This window comes from Notamacropus eugenii, chromosome 4, assembly GCF_028372415.1.
Source record: "Notamacropus eugenii isolate mMacEug1 chromosome 4, mMacEug1.pri_v2, whole genome shotgun sequence".
In the NCBI taxonomy this organism is placed as follows: Eukaryota; Metazoa; Chordata; class Mammalia; order Diprotodontia; family Macropodidae; genus Notamacropus; species Notamacropus eugenii.
Genome location: NC_092875.1, coordinates 119,535,683 through 119,555,341, shown reverse-complemented (window position 1 = coordinate 119,555,341; position 19,659 = coordinate 119,535,683). Strand labels below are relative to the sequence as shown.

Sequence of the window (19,659 nt, the reverse complement as noted above, 5' to 3'; positions counted from 1 at the left end):
ACCAGGAGAAAACTGTCTTAGTATCCCTACTACTTAGTGGAGTCCCTGGCACATAGCAGATGCTTAACAAATGTTAGTTGCCTGACAACTCCTTAGTCCTTATAGGCAACACTGAACAACAAGTCATCTTTCTGAAATGGTTTAGGCACAGATCAGGATGTGGCTAAATAAACACTCCCCTCTACCCACTTTCCAAATGTTTTATAATGGAATATTATGTCCCCAGTAGGGCCACTACACAGATGTTTACAGGACTAACCAGGAAAAACATGTCTTAACATCCCCCCTGTCTATATATGGTAAATGCAAGTCTCTTTTACACCTCTCTGACTGGTCAATTGAAGCGCCTGAGTTGAGTTTTCACTAACCTGCCTCAAAGACGGCACTACAGACTTTGTAACCAATGGTATACCCTGGCACCATCATGAGTAATGCCTACTGTGTGCGGCACACTGTGTTTGGTACTGGGGAAGAACACAATATAGGTAAGACACTTTCCCACAAGTGTTTGTATTTACTGATCCATAAGAAACCATCCAGCTGGGGAGGGAAGGCATAAATGCCCCCCTCCAAAGGCCAACTAAATATAAGACAGTATAATAAATGTTAGAGACCTAAGTTCTATGGGAATTTGTGAGCATGATGGAGCATGTCAATGCCATCTGGTCTAAGAAAAGGAAATCATATGGCCAGATGACATGGGTTCTAAAGAAGCCTAACAAATGGAAATGGGCAGGCTTCAAGTTTCCTCACATGTAAAATAGGGTTATTGACCTAGAGAGCCTCTAAGATCCCTTCCAGCTTTAACTCTATGGTCCGTGTGACATTCCTTTCCCCACTATCCCCTCCCCCCCAACACAGACTTTCTCACTCCAGCCCCCACCTCTAAGATCCAACATAATTTCCATGGAAACAATTTGGCCAGAAATCAAACTTCCACTGCCTGTCTGAAAATCAACCAGAAACGTCTTCACAGCTCAAGCTATCTGCCAAACACTGGAATCAAGGCAGCTGCAATGCTACAACTGGTGATGGCCTGAACAGCCTCCCCACACTTGGTTTGTGTGTGTGCCAATTATCAGGGTCAAACAGAATACCACGTCCAGCACTCTACATGCTGTGCTTTGTGTCTTCTGATCCCCAAGATGGTAACCAAGAAACACATTCCAAGGTCATGCGCTTCATTAGATTTCAAACCGTGCTCGTCACACTTACTGTGTGACTCTGGGCAAATCAATCAATAAACATGTATTAAATGCCTACTAAGTGTCAAGTGCTGTGCTGGGGATAAAAGAGGCAAAATCTAAAATCTAGACTACCTCTAGGACAAATAGGAAATAATCAAAAGAGGGAAAGCACTGAACCTCTTTTGTGCCTCAGTTTCAACATCTGTAAAATGGTTATAATATTAACATCTATCTCACTGGATGGTTATGAAGATCAAATGAGATAACATATATAAAATGCTTTGCAAATCTTAATGTACTCTATAAATGCTATTATTATTAATTATTAAAATAATTGTCATCATTATTGTTGTTAATATTTCATCCAGATGAGGGAGCCCCTGTTAAATATTATTGTTCTCTCCCTGGTCCAGATCTCCCACACAGGGTCCTGAATCATTCAGAGTTGGAAGGGGTGTCCTGACAGCTGAATTTGGTAGGGATAATCACTACTGACTTTAATATAATGCTTAAAAGTTTTGTTGATGTTCCAGTGGAGTCTGATTTACTGTGACCCCATGTTGGGTTGTTTGGCTTTTTTTTTGGCAAAATTGCTGGAGCATTTTACCATTTCCTTTTCCAGTTCATTTTACAGATGAGGAAATCAGGGTCAAGTGACTTGCCCAGGGTCACACAGCTAGTAAGTATCTGAGGCCAGATTGGAATTTGTGAAGATAAGTCTTCCTGATTCCAGGATCAGCACTTTATACACTCATTCTACCATCTGTCCATTCTCTCATTACAACCATTTATATAATGACCCTGTGAAGTAGATTCTATGGGTAGATAAGGAAATTGATGCTCGTGGGAAATGGGATTCAAACCCAGGTCCCTCTTGATTCCAAGTCCTGTACTCTTTCCATTACCCCCAATGCTATCTCTGATATCCATCACTTGTGTCCTCAACATTCTTAATCCTAAGGGTGGGGAGGGAAAGCACAGGTGGAAGTATCAGATAACATATATGGCCATGGTAGAACACTAAATTCTACTCAAGAACCGATTAAGAGTTGGGCATTCAGAGTTTACAAAGTACTTTTTATATACTAATCTCATTTAGTCCTTATGACAACTTCCCAATGAAGTAGGTAATGACCACACTACTAGAAAAGTCTCCAATATACTGATGAAGAAACTAAAAAATTCCAGGGGTTCAGTGACATGGCCAAGGTTGCCCAGACAATAAATGCCAAGGCCTGAATTTGCGTGCAGGACTTCTACTCCCACACTGAAACACTGACCAGTATTCTGCTTCTACATTTTATAGCTGAATGAGAATCTAGTCCTAGTTCAAGCGAGTTAACTGAACCTTTATATTTCTTAGTCAGATAGCTGACAGAGTGGATAGAGTGCTGATCCTGATGATGGGAGGACCTGAGTTCAAACCCAGCCCCAGATAGTTACTAGCTGTGTGACCCTGGGCAAATCCCTTAACCCTGTTTGCTTCAGTTTCCTCATCTGTAAAATGAGCTACAGAAAGAAATGGAAAACCACTTCAACATCTCTGTCAAGAAAACCCCAGATGGGGTCCTGAAGAGGCAGATATGATTCAACAATAACAACAAAGTTGTTATTCCTCAGTCTTCTCATCTCTAAATGAGGGAGGAGAGGAGGGGTTGAAATGTGGAGAAGGAGCTCTTCCAGCTTTTATAATCTAAATTTCTAATATAAAGCATAGGCTACCACTGCCTTCCCATCACACCCAAGGAAAGGACCAGAAATACCTTTATTAGATTAGATGATGTATAATATGAGGGGCTTTCAAGCATGCACAGTCTATCACCACTTTAGTGCTCTATGAAATAGGAAATCAATCGATCAACATTTAGTAAGCACCTACTATATTCAAAGAGCTGTGCTAAACACTAGGAATCCTAGAGATTAGAGAAAATAGCCACTGATGAAACCACAAACCAGCAGCAGTTTCACTTAGAGGGTACAAAAGGCAAGGAGAAGCCCGTGGCAATCATCTATTCATGGACACAGCTAGATTATCAAGGGGGGAGGAAAACCACAATGATTATCTCTGAAAAATTTTCACCTTTTCCCAACCCTAATTAGGAAAAAATATCTCTATAAATCTATAAAAGAAATTGTCTTTAAACTCAAAAACTTAAATTAGACAACAGAAAAAACTCTGGCTATAATAAAGGTTGAGGCACTTTAGTGGATAGCTACGGCAGACAAATAGCAGATCTGTTTTCATTATCAACATTTAAACACCTGAATATCAAATTCTACTTTACTAAGATGACCAAAGTATCCACAACTGGAGAGGGGCCAAAAGATGGGCAAAAATTTGAAAACTTGAAAGAGCAAAGGATCTAGCACAGCAGGGGCTGAGTTCAAGCACTGGTTTTGCTACTACCCTTTATGTGACTTAAGATAACCCACTTAACATTTCTGGATCTCAGTTTCCTTATTTGTAAAATGTGGGAATGGAAAGGAAGAACTCTTAAATTTTATATGGTTCTAAATTATGATCCTGTGACTTACATGATTCATTCTACAAAGATTTCAGCACCTATATTCCATCTGTATTGATGGTATTGGCAAAATACCAAAGAACATAAGATCTAGACCCTATCCTCAGGGACCTTATTCACTAGACTCAAGCTGGGTCTTAAAGACTGCACCAAAGAAAGGGGAGCAGAGAGGATGCAAGAGAAAACCAGATAATGTCAACATCTACGGAGATATTACAATGTTTAATGAAAACAAACGAATACAACATACTCATTGCAGCTTGGCAAGGCCGGATGAAACTTACCTCATCAAAACATACTCACGGGGCCACATATCTGTTCCTTTCAGTGTTGTACACCTAAGAGTCTACTCTCTCAGCACTCTTGGGGACCAGAGAGAACACCATTTTGTTTCTCATCTTAAAACAGCTTCCCCATAAAATGAGACACTTTGCACCAGGCACAAATTAAAGTGATTAATGCTGATTGTGAATGGCAGGGGTACCATGGTGATGGGCACTCGAGAAATGTACTTTACATATTAATACACACAGAGGAAATAGCCCATTAGAAGTTGGGGAGGGAATACAGAGTGGGTGGAAAACAAAAGCTGGGGATGAGGGAGGGGGCATGAGAGAGAAAGGAAGTGATGCCACAGCACCAATTATCCAGAAGAGAAGAAAAGGGCTTTGGGCAGACTGAATCTACCCGATTGCAACATGCCACAATGACTTTGTTATTGGATGTGGACAGTAGTGAGCCATCAAGTGGCATTGTTCTGTTGTGCTAAACCTCCTCATTTGTAGGCAGCTCCCATCCCTGCCCCACAGCAGGCAGCTAATGGGGCATATACAGTCAGTTGGTCCATCTTGAGGGCAGGTGGTGAGTGTGAATTGAAAAGGCTGCACTGTCACAGAAGGAGGAGGGATGAGAGGAAGAAAAAAGGGGGGTGGGGTGAGAGGGGAGCTTTATCCAGAGCATCCAGCTACAACAAAGTCACTGAGCACTTCAGTTTCCCATTTACAGACTAATGTTGTTGGAAGGCTAATTAAGAGTCAGACAGAACCACTGGACAGGAAAATGCATTCTGAAAATCTCAGCACGTGCCAGATCGGAAAGGTCGGGCCTATTCGCTTAGAGCAGCAACATGTGGTCATTCCCGTAAGGACGCTTCACTAAATCTGCAACTGTGGAACCCTGGAAGGCAGATGAAACCTTCACCAAAGCTTAGCCTCAATCAACTATGCTTCATGGTGGATGTTGTTAAGTAGCTGTGACTATACCCCTGGTTTCCAAGCAAAGAGCTGGTAATAGCCACCTGGTTCTGCTCTAGAAATGAAGAAAATATTCTGTTTGCCATTAAAGGAGAGTTAATTTAGAAACATTGACCAACTTCCCCCAAAAGCCAATACAGCCAAAGTCTTACATCCCATTAAGATTCTAAATTTATCTTAAAAACAAAAATTCTTCTCCTCACAGTCCAAAATTCAGCACCATTCAATTCAACTAGGAAGCCCTTGCTAAGAAGCAGGCAGCTAAGGGGTTCAGTTCCCCCTCCCCCAGACACACAGAACACTATAGGCTCTGGGGAGGAGGGCCAAAAAAGGCAGCCCCAAACCTGTCAAGCCCTTTGTGATTTTCACTTGGGTACCTGCCAGGAACTGACAGAAGGTAGCTCAGTTGGAGGCTGTCAGTCACAGTAATAGCATCTCCCAAAGTTCTTCAACAGAGGAGTTTCCACCCTGACCTCAATGCTCAGAAAGCTGGGCATCTTTGCATTGTTTATTCAATCTCTGACCTCCTTACTGAAATTACACAAAGTAAAATAGTTGTGGAGCTATACAAGATGAAAGAAGACAAAACAAGCTGAAACAAAATAGTGATGATGGCAGTTGACACGCATGCTTGGAGTGTTTTCACCTATGTTAACTCATTTGATCCTCAAAAATATTCCTGTGAGATAGGCTCTGTTATCATCCCCATTTTACAGATAAGGAAAACAGCTGAGAACAGTTAAGTCACTTGCTCAGGGTCACACAGCAAGCTGAATTCAAGCCTTCCTTACCAGCTGTAAACTGGTCCTCATTTAGGGCAATCAAGGTTTGGCTACGAACCGAAACTTGGACTACGCTGTCATACAAAGTCATAACTACTCCTTCACAAGATGGTGTACAATACTGGCAATTATCCTCAGAGTGGGCAGGAAACATCTCTCAAGCTTAGCCCACTCAACCCTAGATTTCTTCTTGTCAAATCTGATTCACCACTTTTGTTTGTTTGTGAAGAGTGACACAATCCACCCCAAGATGTGCTCTCTATGATACAATCTTTCACTTTTCTCAGACTAGTAATATTTCTCTAGTTAACGAACGCTTAGATATAACAAAAAGGAAACTGGGTTTCCACTTCTCACACCAGAAGATATGTACCATCCCAGACGAATATAGGTAAGAATTTAAAAGGCCTGCTAACTAGATGAGTTATGACCACATATAAATGATTACTGGCTAAAACAGGCAGCCATACAAAGCCAGGGCCCTCAGTAAACACCAAGCAGCCAACCATAACTGGCTAGTCACTTCTCTATTCCTTTCTGCCCTCTATTGTCTGTCTGACAGGATACAAAAGCATGAGATTTCCCTTCAGGAAATCACTTTTAAAGACACCCTCCAACCCCCTGCCATGTTTCTCTCTACATTCATTTATTTTTATCTCTCAAAGCCAAAGGCCAACACGTTCTTACCACCCCCTTCTGCAGGGACAAAGGACAACCACCGGAAAGGCTGCACAGCCCTTTGCCATTATATTTTTATGTCATGAAACAGTGTAGGCAAGTGTATCAAGCCCTTCTCAGAATAAGGTTTATAAATGCAGAAAATAAAATACCTAAGATAAGATGGGAAAACAATTATATTGAAATAAAGAGGCAATTTTTCCCCTATCCAGGTTCAAGGACCATCTCAAATTTATCCACAGACTCGGAGGGTGGTGGTAGGGGATGAACTCCCGGTTAAGAAACCCTGAGTTAGGAGGTTCAATAAATAATAAAATGTTCAGGCACTTCATGAAACACATCTGGAATGGGTGATAACCTCTATAAGGTCCAGAATCAGGTCTGACCTTGACTATGGAGATCCCTTAGTAAGGACCATAGCACTGTACATGCAGTAAGCACCAAACATGTGTCCAGTTGAATTTGCAAAACTGTCACTCCCACGTTCAAGAACTGTCAGGACTTCCTCTAGGATTGAACATGTAAACTCCTTTGGCATTTAAAGCCCTTCGCAATTTGGCACCAGCTAATGTTTTTGGGCTTCCTGTACATAAACTTGCCTATTTGCTGTTCTGCAAATACTCACACTTGGGGCTGCACCCCATGCATAATATGAATTCCCTTTTCACCTCTATACCCCAGAATCCCTAATTTCCTTCCCTATAGTCTATTCCAAGTGGAATCTAAACACTCCTTAGGAACAGCCTAACAGTGAATGGCATACAGTAGGTGTCCAATAAATGTTTGTTGTTACACTGACTCTTTCAAAATTAAGCTCAAATGACATCTCCTATAAGAGTACTTCCCTGATCCCATCTCCCAGTGGTTGGTACACTCCTACCTGAACTTTGCAAATATCTGTACGTATTTATCAATATATATGCTACATTCCCTCAGTTACTTTTACACTTCTTAAAAGTTGGGGTAATTTCTTTTTTGTCTTTGTTAAATACAGTAGGTGCTTAATGAATGCCTGTTGAGTGAATGGCTCTATACTGGGAAATTCACTTACTTATTTTTTGTAAACTCTAAAGTATTCTAAAATTTGTGGGCAATGACATAATTAAAGTCATATTTATTACTAAACTAGCAAACCCACAGCTCAGGCTAGCGCTCTTAAAAATCCCTAAGCACCTGAAACTCAAGCTCTCATGTCACCTTGACAGCCTTGCTGGAGGACTGCCTACCTCAGCATTGCATCACAGAAGCCATCTCAGCATGCTCCAAGCTGCCATGTTGGCGAGACTGTACCAGGGAGTAAAGTAGGTATGCCATCTGCTGCATGAACAAACAAGTGGAGGTCAGTCATCCCAATTGGCACCATGTTCCCCATGTGCCTCCAGCCAAGAAGTCCAAGAATATACCCCTCCACCCCCCGCCCCTGCCCCCATGGCTACAGATTCTTTGGCTTCACACCTTTTTCTAAGCAGTGCTTTCCTAAGAGTGAGCAAAAGTGCCTAAAGGTTCTGAGTAGGTACCTGAAGAATTTAAAACAATTCCTCTAGGAAGGAGTGAGCAGTATCCTTACCATGGAGGGCACAGAGGACCAAAGCTGCCCACACTAGAACACCAAAGTTCACCCAGGAACACTCAACAACATAGATGGTACTTTTCCCAATATGTAAGGTTATACAGGCAACATGGCACTTCACCTACCCCACCAGAGGTTTACAAAGAAGATTCAGTCCATCCTTTAGGGAAAGACATATTCCCAGCTAATGATGCTCCATCTCCCCTCCTCCTTCCTGGCTTTGTAAAGCAATTCAACCATAAGTAGAAAGCACAGCCTCTTCTATATTGTGCCTGTGATCTTCCCTACTACATACAGAAGTAGTATTAAACTCAAATAGAAATGAGGTCAATAAACCATACATAAGAATCCTCACTGCCACATATTGACTTTGAAAATCACATATTCACATGACCTATGTGGGCAGGTAGGTAGCACAATGGATAGAGTGCCAAGCCTGGATTTAAGAAGACTCATCTTCATTGAGTTCAAACATGGCCTCAGACACTAGCGGTGTAACCCCGGGCAAGTCACTTAACCTTGTTCCCCTCAGTTTCTTCATCTCTAAAAATGAGCTGGAGAAAGAGATGGCAAACTACCCCAGCATCTTTGCCAAGAAAACCTCAAATGAGGTCTCAAAGACCTAGCAGCAACTGAACACCACCATGTTCTACTGCGCTTTTTGTTAATTTTGTTAAATATGTCCCAATTACATTTTAATCTGCATTCTCTGGAATGCTGGAAAGTGTTCCTCACACCTCTGCCCTTGCAAGGATGGCTCTTGAGGCCATCAATGCTGAGTTTTCTCATTTTACTTTCTCCCCTAGATGGAAATACGGATAGAAGTAGAAGCAACAGAGAAGTTGTTTGTGTTCCTAATGAGTATTTTATTTTTACTCTACCCAGGGGGTTACATATAGTCAGTCGCATTCTAGTTCTTAGTGAAATTTCTTTTTTTTTCTTCTTCAGGATAACCTGCTTTTCTTTTCAACTGGATAGCAATGGCGTCAGTATGGCAGAGCATAAAGACTAGGTCTAAAGTCAAAGGACCTGGGTTCAAAGTCAGCCTCTGAGGGGTTATATTATACTCCCTGTGTAACTCTGAGCAAATCACTTCATCTCCTTGAGGTTCTATTTCCCCCTCTATCAAATGAAGGCTCTGGACTACAAGGTCTCCAAAGTCCCTTTCCATTTCAGGCCTATAATCCTAAGTAAGCAAATGCTATGTGCTTCTTCGGGGTAGCTAGGTGGAACAGTGGATAGAGTGCAGGGCCTGGAGTAAGGAAGACTCATCTTTCTGCATTCAAATCTGACTTCAGACACTTACTAGCCGTGTGACCCTGGACAAGTCAATTAACCCTGTTTGCCTCAGTTTCCTCACCTGAAAAGATAAGGTGGAGAAGGAAATGGTAAACCGCTCTAGTATCTTTGCCAAGAAAATCCCAAATGGGGTCACAGAGGGTCGGATACAGTTGAAAAATGACTGCAAAAATAACATGTGGTTCCTCAGTTACTTTTCATTAAAGCATAGTTATCTCGTTTGACACTTTTCACCGATCAGCTGCACAACAGTCACAATGATGATGATGAACAAGAACCTTACATTCACAGAGTCTGCCTATAATCTATAAAGCACTTTCCCTTCTACATCCTCACAACACTGCTATCAGTCACATAGGGCAAAGAAATATTATTATTTTCTCTCAATTCTCCCCCTTAGCAAACTCCTCAGCTTCCAAAAGTTCAATTATCACCTTTATGTGGATGATTCTCAAATCTCTTTTTCAAGTCTATAACCTCTCTCCTATGTTCCAACTCCCCATTAAGAGCTGCAAGCTGGCTATCTCCTCTTGGATGTGCCATCGGCTTCTCAAACTCAAGATGTCTGAGACTGAACCCACCAAGCCTAGATGTTCCTATTGCTAGGCAAAGTGACACTATCCTCCTGGTCACCCAGATTTAAAACATCACCATCATTCCTGATCATTCCTTTCCTTCCTGCCCCACATCCAATAGAATGCCAGCCCTGCAGATTCTGTATCCAGATATCTGTATCTGTAACCCTGTCTCCTCCTCTCCACACATATCTGCCACAACCACAATTCACCCTCTCTCACCTCAACAAGTAGAAAAGCCTTCTACAGCTGGTTTCCCTACCTCTATTCCACTCTCTTCTACAATCTACCTGCCTTTATTTGATTCCCCCCTCCCCCAAAAGAACTTAGTAGGGCAAGAAAGAGTCACACATGTGCTAAATCTTGGGAGACAAAATTGATGGGCATACAAAGCCTCAAGTTTTTAGAGGAAAATTTCTCAATCTGTCCTGGTATTTTATCATGAAAGCTGGGAATTTCAAGCAGAAAATTGAGGACCACTTCTTGTTCCTTGAGGAGCACTCCATGATAGGTTACAATGGGGACAACAATAATTATAGTTAAGAGTTATAGTGCATTTTAAGGGTTTGGGAAACACTTTACATATTATCTCACTTGATCTTTACAGCAGCCTGGAGATAGAGGTTATTATTATCCTCATTTTACAGATGAGGAAAATGAGGCTGAGAAAGGTTTTTAAAACACTTGCCTAGGATTACTGAGGCAAGACTCTCTATCAGGCCTTCTCTATCTCAAATACAATGTTCTAACCATCATACTGCCTATGAAGCTGCCTTGGCTAGTGACTAAAGTTTGTACCAATTAGAAAATTCTGTGACCCCCCATTTTCCTGATGAGGAAACAGATTTGGAGGTTAAGTGACATGGTTAATAAGAAGCCTTAGAATTTGAATTCCAGTCTTCTGATTTTATAACCAGTGTTCTTTCCACAACAATATGCTACTTCCCTACTTTTTATTTAATTATCCTTTTAAAAAATTTTAATATAAGCTCTGTAAACAGAATAAGTAAGTCTGGCATTGTGGTATATGCCTGTAAACCTTGCTACCTGGGGAGCAACTTCAGAATTGCTTGAATTTTGGAGTTCCAAGCTACAGTAGGTCCAAAGCTAATCAGGTGTCCGCAGCAAATCTGGCACCACCACCCAGGCCTGGGAAGCCACAAGGCTGCTCTAAGGACGGAAAACTGGCCAGCCTAGGTTTGAAAAAACAAGCAGGATAAAGTCTCCATGGCGATTGGAACTGGAATCAGAGCTGTACTTCCAGCTTGGGTGAGACCAGGAGACATCAAATGCAAAGACAGGGAAAAAAAGACAGAAAGACAGATAGTGAGGAGAGAGGAAGGAAGGAGGGAAGGAAGGAAGGGAGGGAGGGAGGGAGGCAAATATAATGAGTAAAATTCTAGTTTTAAAATTCTAACTACCTTTTTTGGAAATAGTCCTTTGTGAAAAATGGGGGGGGAGGAACTCCATATATCTAATGTTTTCTTCTTTTCATACTTCTCAAGAGGGAAAATATCCATCTACTAACACAGATATAAAATGTGATAAAAGCTCCTGTCCTACAAACTGAAGCCTGAGGTTCTCCTCACCTTTCTCTTCTCTTCAGGGATACCTTAAAACCTCAACTTTTTTTTAAAGGGGACTTTTGAAGAAACTCTGCCAACATTTCTTAAAATGTCCTGATATAAAAACAGGATTAGAAGATCTTCCCTAAATTGAAAAAAAAAAAGCCAGAGTCCCCAAGTGACCTTGAGTCTGACACAGGTAACAGAATTCTATGAAATAAGCCAAATGCCAGTCATGATTAAAAAAGTTACTTCAAATCTGAGTTTGCATTCAAATATACGCTAATCTACTGAAGGAAAAAGAAACTGCCCAGGTTATGGACTCCTCACCCCCTATCTCAAAATAATAATCCTATAAAAATATTAACTATCACCATCATCATCAAAACCATCTACATTGTCTTAAAGTGTTCTAAGCACCTAATGGCAGTTGAACTCCATAACCGCTATGAGAGCTAAGCACTACAGGTAGCTATTATTCCCATTTTTATAGATGAGAGTCTAAGTGACGTGCCCTAAGTCACAAAGATAGTTTAGGAGGCTAAATTCAATATTATGTCAACCTGTCTCTAAGACTGGCGCTCTATCCACTATGTCCCAGTGAGTCTCCAAAAAAAAAAAAAAATCAAAGATTCAGTTCAACAAACACAAGGTGCTCATTGTATTGTGCCAGGAATGAGAGAGTATCAAAGTTTAGATGAGTTTCTATCCCTGATCTCCTAGAACATATCCACAGGACAGATATCTCACCAAGACCATGGAGACAGACTTGGCTAGAGAAAGTTGTACCCAAACCTTTCTTCAAAGTGCAATGCTACTTTGGACTATCATCTGAAGCTGAAGTTGAAATCATGGTCTAAAACTGGGATAAAATAGAGTAGGGCAAGGAGGTTTGGTTCAACAGGATCAGAAATCTATGCTCTCACATACCAAACAACTGCATCTTGTAAAGACCATCATTTGAGAATTTGTGACTTTTTTCTGATCCTAGAAAACATAAGCTAACAACCACAGGCAATGAATTTATAAAAGCATGCTCATTTGGATCAGGATTAGTGGCAGAAAAATCTGGAAAAATAAACAGCAAACTGAGAGGCCCGAGGACATATATCCAGGGCCATTTAACAAAGGTTTAAAAAAACCTATTAGAATGGAGTCTGAGGGAAAGGATGTCACATGATAGACTTTGGTCCTTAGAACAGACAAACAAAAAACTCCTATCTACAGCCCTAAATTAATCTTTTCTGGTCTATCTTCATCTCAAATGCAATGGGGAGGAAAGTACTGGCTGCTAATCTAATTCTTGGTGATGTTCTCAAGATAAACTGAACTGAATTAAATAAATGAGATAACATGAAACACTCTGGAGAGGCACAATAAATTCAAGGTATATTTATATAAAAGCTCTGAAGTCAGTAAGAAAAAAAATGGACAGAATGGATTTTTTTTGAAAATCTTATTTTCACCCTCTCTTAGCAATTTTTCCCTCCACTGTCACTGTGGAAGTGAAAAGGAACAGTCAGTGGATAAGCATTTATTAAGTATCTTTTCTCTACCAAGCAGCCCCATAGGACTGAGGTCCTGCATGCTAAGAATCATAGAATTCTATAATAGTATATAAAACAGTAATCTAACTTTTGGTTAGATTTGGTTAGATCACAATCTATCAGTTCACACCCACTCAGAAAAACTGAACAATATCCATAACATCGTTTTGCTCACTACACTTCTAACCAGAAGTAAACCTTCCCAGAGGTGGAAAGCATGATTCATCCCGACTCTTCTGGGGTTGTGGTTCTTTGCTGTGTGATTCAGAGTTCTTAAGGCTCACTCAGGTCTCTTTTACCATGTTGTAGCAAATTTATAAATTGTTCTTCTGGTTCTACTCACATCACTCTGCATCAATTTTGGTTAAGTCTTCCCAAGTTTCTCAAAGTCTATCCCTTTGGACTCCAGCTCCAGATGTGGTAAATAATGCATGACATCATTTTAAAAAATGAAGCTAACTGTATTTTAGACATGAGTTGGTTACAGATGTAGTAGGAACTTGCGAAGTAGCTTTCAGTGTCTCCATCTTTAAAGCAAATAACCAAAGGAAGCACCAACTTTAGAAGATAAGAGAAATAAAAAAAAAAAAGAGGGCACACTAGTCCTAATCAACAGCTCCAACTTATTTAAAGAACCTGTTAACTCTGAAAAATGGGAAATGAAAAGTAAAGACTTCAATGGTTGCAAAATGGTCATCACCAAACATAAGTAAGAACGAGCTCCCAAAACCATCTCAGCCAACAAAGAGTTAACCTTCTTGCCAAGGACAGACATTATGGTAAGGGTAACCCTAGTGTGGAATACAATGTCTTTTATTAAACATTAGGGAAGAAGGTAAAGAAAGAAAATAAAGCCTGCATGAAGAATTTTAGTGAAGCCAAGTCCTCCCAGGATCATACTATGATGAAATAGACAAAGAGTTGTAAAATTAAACAGATCTGACAGAGGCTTTTTTTTTTTTAACAGTAATCTACTCATACTGATGAAGGCCATGGAACAACCAAATCTGGACATTACCATCTCAGTGCTCTATCTACCTACCTACCTACCTACCTATCTATCCATCCATCCATCTAGCTAGCTAGCTAGCTATCCATATGCATGTATGTATATTATATATATATGTGTGTGTGTGTGTAAATAAGTGTGTATATATGTGTGTATATGTGTGTGTGTGTACGTGTGTATGTGTGTGTGTGTGTGTGTGTGTGTGTGGGCATGTATTAGAGGAAATGTTATATAGTAAGATAAAAAACAGCTGAACCAGACCAAACTCAGAGAGGAAATCTATGATGGAGGTGATAATTTTAAAGGCTTACTTGATACTCAAGATGCTTCAAAGATGTACCTATGGCTGCTTCCTGACCTCTATAAAAACTATAAGAATAGCTGAAAGCATCCTCAATGAAGAAATGAAAAGGAAATATCATATACAAGCTTTTATGAATGATTTTTAAATAATAAATAAGATTTTTAAGATCACATGCCTGACTTAGAGTAGAGAATACAATATCTGTCTCCTGTCTATTAATTTTTTAAAATCACTTAACTTAAGAAGTGCATCTTTGAAAGCTCTCCCTAGACAAGATGTCTCCAAAGTATACATTAAAAAGACTCAAGACTGAGAGAATTTTATTTAATAATTCATTGATTATTACAATGCAATGAAGAGTAAAACAGATAGCACTATGAAAGTCCTGTACAAAAAATAAGATAAACTATAAAAGGATTGCCTATCGATGTGACATTTTTCCAAGTGCTCCTATTCACAGCAGAGGTGGTGACTGCTGGTTCCCCCAACTAGACTCCTCAGTGATTTAATTACACAGCAATTTTGAAAAAAAATGTTGAAAAGTTAAGAGAGTAAAAATTCATCAGGAAGATTTTTTAAAGAATCTATTTTATATTATTTTTCTTCCTGACTTCATAGCTGTTACAAATAGTACCTTGAATTTATTGTATCTCCCCCCAGAATGAAATCACCCTGGATGCAGTCAGAAGAGCAGGAGTCAAATCTTGGCTCTGTTACTTTCTACTTGTATGACTTCAAGCAAACTGTGACCCTTTATGGGCTTTGGTTTCCTCCTCTGTAAAATGAGGAGGCTGGATTAACTCACCACGAAGGACCTTTGCTTCACTAAATCCTATGATCTGAGCACTGGAAAAACAAAGTAGATGAAAAATACGTATTGCTTAGACTACGACATGCGAGCATACGGGCAGTCTTTCAAGTTAGTCAATAAATGTGTTTATCTTGGATAGATAATGGATTTATCTCAGAGCTGGGTACACAGGGGCAATGACAAAAATCTCATTTGGGAAATTGCCTATTATTTTCAATGATCCCAAGCTGCTGGCTGTGACAAAAAAAAAAGTCTTTAACATCAATAATATTCCAGTGGTGTTCTGAGGCAATGAATCATGGAACCCCACTATAGCAAGCAGAACCAACATTAATAATAACCCAAAGTACCATGAAAAGATGCAAGACGAGCAAAATGTTATAGAGCTCAGTATGTTACTAAGATGATTTTCATACAAGACACAGCTTTAAAAGACATTATCAAGGACACACGGGACCAGAAAATGAGATGAGTCACCATGTTCATATTTGGAATAGAAAGTGCCATATTTAACTACTGTGTGCCCATTTTATCAATAATCCTCACTCTCCTAGGCTTCTCTTGCTCTATGTCCTTCCACAAATATCACATGATACTAGCACCATCTGGATGCTTAAAACCATCAAACGCAGGATTTCAGTGCACACACAACACTAGTAAAAACTAAGGCCAGTGCTCTTTGTTTGGAAGCATGAAGGATGACTATGTAGAAACACAGAAACAAAGATAACCATTCACGCTAACAGGAAAACCTTCTAAGCCACAAATGCGTCTTCCTCCAGAAGTTTTCATATTTGGTGGATCAGGCTTATTCTTTTTCTTCTTTTAATACAATAGCCATATTCAACAAGCAAGGTTGCTACCTCTTCCTACTCCATGTCCAATAAAGTTAAGTACTGTGAGGGCTCCTAGGATGAAATTATGAAAGTGTCTAGAAATTTCTCCTCTCCTACCTTCCTCCCTCTTCTCTTCCCCCTCCCCCACATCACTTCTCCTCTCTATCCACCTCTTTCCCCTCCTACTCTGAAAGGGACATCTGGTCATTCAGGGACCCCTTCACTATCTGGTGCAGTAGCCATCCCATCAGAAGAATGGTTCTTGAAATGTTCCTCGCATTGATTCAGAAACATAGGATCTCAGTTAAAGAAGGCCTCAGGTCATCTGGTCCCACCTAAATGTCCACCAGAGCAAGAACCTTCTACATTGCTTTACAAAAAAAAAAAGCTGTCTTCAAATGTGAACATGAAGACCTCCAGAATTCAATAAACATTTATTTCAGCTCCACCCTGTGCCTAGCATGGTGGCTTTCTCCTATCACTGGTTCTGCAAGAGGGGCAGCTAGGTGGTAGAGTAGATAGGGCACCAGTGCAGGAGTCAGGAGAACCTGAGTTCAAATCTAACCTCAGACACTTGACACTCACTAACTGTGTGACTTTGGGTAAGTCACTTAACCCCAAATGCCTCATCCTGGGTCATCTCCAGTCATCTTGATGAATATCTGGTCACTGGATTCAGATGGCTCTGGAGAAGTGAGGCTGGTGACCTGCACAGCCTTCCCTTCCTCAAAACAAAGTCAAGTACAAGTCATGTCATTATTTCTCTGATGGCATGGTCTTCTTCAGCAACGAAGGACAAACACACACACACACACACACACACACACACACACACGTTCTGCAAGACCAACTTTATAAAGTTCAAAACAGAGTGCCACAGTTTTGCTTTAAATTTCCAAAAGTACATTCCTGTAATTCTCTACTAAAGTTTTCTTTCAACGTTTCATCAAGGCACGTAGGTGGGGGCTCTGGGTCTCGCTAAGAATATACTGTAGTACATGCTCTGATTGGTTCTATAGCAAGCTGGGATGGCATCATGATGAGCCAAGCAAGAGATTACATATCCACTGTCAGAGGACTAGCCTGGTAAATTATAAGAACACTCATCACCAGAAAGCTGGACACCAGGCAATGAAATTTGGGGCTACATCCATGGAGAGAATGCCCACACTGAGGAAATCACAGATTGTTCAGACAAGCAAGCTATCTCCAGGACAAGGAAGTCAACTGGCAATAGTGGTGTCTTACTCTTAAAATGTGCTAAATCATTGGCTGTAGAGAGTGCCATGAGAGATAGCACTACTTGGTTCCCTCAACCTTAAAGTCTGGGAAGAATCACCAGTTCATTTTGCTTTTCTTTCTCCAACTTTATCACTAAAGAGTTAAATAGCCTACTCTTAACCCTTGCACCTTCTACTTCAAATTTCAGGTCTTGACCTTCCAATCGGCCTCTCTTCCTCAAGTTTCTTCCCCCTCCAATCGGGTCAGATCATTTCACCCTAGCCTACCCAATTAACAACAATAATCGTAATAACAGCTGATATTTATATAGCGCTTAACTGTACTAAATGCTTTATAGTAATTATCTCCTTTGATCCTCACAGCAACCTTGGGAGGCAGGTGCTATTATTTGTCTCCATTTTACAGATGAGGAGACTAAGGCAAACAGAGGCTAAGTGACTTGCCTAGGTTTATACATTTCGTAAGTGGCTTCAGTGGGTTTTGAACCCAGGACTTCCTGACTCCAGATGCTCTATCTACTTTACCATCAAGTTCAATTAAGTTGAATTAAATTCCCTAACACCTACAAAGTCCTTTGTTTGGCATTTAAAGCTTTTCCTAAACTGGATCCTTTCTACCTTCTCAAGTCTTCTGACACTATACTTCCCTCCACTCAATCTATATTCCAGTCTTCACACAAGACATTCATCTTCCAACTCTGAATTTTTGCACTAGCTGCTCCCTATGCCAGGAATGTTTCTCCATTTTTACCTCCACCACTTGGAATCCCACATAGTAGAGTATAAAACACTATCAGCCTGATGGTCCTTCGAGGTTAAAATAAATTGGTTTATGCAAAATGCTGCTGAGACCTGTCTTTGCCTCACAATACAATTTTTTAAAAAATACAGTAAGGGCTAATAGCTATCCTCTCTCCTTTCTTTTCTATCCCCTTCCTACTTTACCAGTCTAATTCTACTAACAGAACCCCTTCAATTTTTTTCCTGAATAAAATAAGTTTAAACACTACTGTTGTTCAAAACATCAATTAAACACAATATGACTGAAAGAGGAAGAGAGAAGAGTTCATTATAATGTCATGTGCACAAGTGAGAAATCTCAAAAAAATCTTGGTGCTGGAAGGGACCTTGGAGGTCATCCAGTTAAAGGCCCTCAAACTGACACAGGAGGAAGAGGAGACCTAGGGAGGTGAAGTATTTGCCCAACAATACAAAGCTAAGTTAGGGGAATAACTAGGATAAGTACTTTTTCTTTTATATAATACTTACCCTATAAATTATCTCCATAACAAAGATTCATCTACTTGACCAAGTTTATTAAGTAGTCCCAAGTGGCCCACTTTAATCTGATTTATAGCCGCAGTGTTGAATTCTGGTAATCCAACATGAAGGAGAGTGTGGCATGCCAAATAGCTAGATCAATTCCCTCTCTGACTAACAGCAATGATTTTAGACAAAAGAAAGTCTAGACTTCCCACCCTGTGTAGGGTCAATCTTGGTTCAAAGAACCTCCACCCCACCTCCCATTTTACAGACAAGTACACTGATGCTTAGAGATAAAGTGACACAAGTGAGCCATGTCCTTTGACGCCAAAGCTAGCATCTCACCCTCCTTTCCCCCACTATCCTACATCAATCACTGGTCATCATCATGATTATCTAACAGTTCTGAGTTTTAAAGGTTTGCAAAGTGCTTTCTATATGCTTACTCATTTGATCTACCACTCTTTGAAAGCAACATGGCCCAACGTAAACGATCTGTGCCAGAAGGGAAAGAAAAGGCAGAAGAGGAGAGGAAAGAAGAAATGTGATTAAAGATACAACATCACATAGCAGATAGAACACTGGGCTGGGAATTGGGAAGACCTGAGTTCAAATCGTGCCTCAAACATCAGTAGTATTTGACCCTTGGTAAGTCACTGAATTTAAACCTCTTTCAGCCTCAGTTCCCTCATATGAAAAATGAAGGCATTGGACTTCATGGTTTCTATGGTCCTTTTTAGCTCTAAATTTATGATCCTATCATGATAGGGACATGGGGCATATAAAAGGCTTCCATGATAGCTCAGTAAAAAAAAGAATATATATTTTTTGCTTCTCTTATTTTTGAGAAGGACTGAAGGCAGAGGTCTAATGCATTTTGTAAATCATGAGGAATGAAAGGACAGAGGGGAAAGTAGAGAGAAGACTGTTAATATGAAAAAGGTCAAATGGACAGAAACCCACCCTCGGTGACCTGTTTCTAACTTCTGAGCAACAATGCCAAATTCAAGCTCCCACAAGCTGTCCCTGATGGGTGGAAATTGGACTCACCCTCTGAATAAATCTGACCTGAATTGCTGACTAAAGGGGCAGATTCTCAAGCTCAGTTTCTTTTCTCTTTTCTGAAATTAAGCATTTGGGGAGGTATATAAAGAGTCATCTCTACAGACAAAGCCCGAAGATTCTATCCACTCTTGAGTGAATCAAGACTGATA

At 40.3% G+C, this 19,659-nt stretch overlaps 1 protein-coding gene across 15 annotated transcripts in view; it reads right to left on the bottom strand.

Annotated features, from left to right (window-relative positions):
• Nucleotides 1–19,659, bottom strand: part of MTSS1 (MTSS I-BAR domain containing 1) — a 228,650-nt gene that overhangs the window by 62,258 nt on the left and 146,733 nt on the right. The window contains exon 1 of one of the 15 annotated variants that reach the window (XM_072603115.1): nucleotides 10,917–11,133. The exons of 13 other annotated variants lie outside the window; for them this stretch is intronic. The gene's annotated coding sequence lies outside the window, so the exon portion shown is untranslated. Of the gene's footprint in view, nucleotides 1–7,651; nucleotides 7,727–10,916; nucleotides 11,134–19,659 lie in introns of those variants that run through there. One more of the 15 variants, XM_072603114.1, reaches the window with a different exon arrangement.